The sequence below is a fragment of the Sinocyclocheilus anshuiensis genome, unplaced genomic scaffold, assembly GCF_001515605.1.
Source record: "Sinocyclocheilus anshuiensis isolate Anshui unplaced genomic scaffold, SAMN03320099.WGS_v1.1 scaffold1481, whole genome shotgun sequence".
Taxonomy (NCBI): Eukaryota; Metazoa; Chordata; class Actinopteri; order Cypriniformes; family Cyprinidae; genus Sinocyclocheilus; species Sinocyclocheilus anshuiensis.
Genome location: NW_015542404.1, coordinates 105,196 through 106,066, shown reverse-complemented (window position 1 = coordinate 106,066; position 871 = coordinate 105,196).

Sequence of the window (871 nt, the reverse complement as noted above, 5' to 3'; positions counted from 1 at the left end):
TAAACACATTTCATTACACCAAATACACAAAATAATGTTCTTTTTAGCAGCATCATATGACCCCTTTAACATCATCTAATCCATCTATAAGTGCCCATCCCCACTCCAGCCATCCCAACAGCACCCCGCTTACGCAGGAGCCTTACCTAATTCCCACACTGCCACAGCAGTGCCCACTCCCGCAGGAGATTTTCCATATTTCCCCACTGCCACAGCAGTTCCCGCTCCCGCAGAAGCCTTACCTAATTCCCGCCTGCTCCCGCAGAAGCCTTCCCATATTCCCCCACAGGAGCAGTGCCCGCTCCCGCAGGAGCCTTCTGTATTTCCCCACAGCCACAGCAGTTCCCGCTCCCGCAGGAGCCTTCCCATATTCCCCCACAGGAGCAGTGCCCGCTCCCGCAGGAGTCTTCTGTATTTCCCTACTGCCGCAGCGGTTCCCGCTCCCGCAGGAGCCTTACCTAAATTCCCACACTGCCGCGGCAGTGCCCACTCCCGCAGGAGCTCTTCTATATTTCCCCACTGCCGCAGCAAATTTGTCTGTATTTTATGCTTCCGCAGAAGCCATTTTCTCTTTTCAGATGCCGTAGCAGTTCCCACTCCCGCAGGAGTTTTCTTTTCAGATGCCGCAGCAGCCGCAGCTTCCACAGAAGCCACTTTCTCTTTTCAGATGCCGCAGCAGCGGCCGCTTCCGCAGAAGCCCCTTTCTCTTTTCAGATGCCGTAGCAGTTCCCACTCCCACAGGAGATTTCTTTTCAGATGCCGCAGCAGCGCCTGCTTCAGCAGAAGCCTCTAGTTCTGTCTTCTAAAGCCTCAGCAGTGCCGCTACTACAAGCAAAGTCCAGCACCCCACCGATTTTAAGCTTTGCAAATT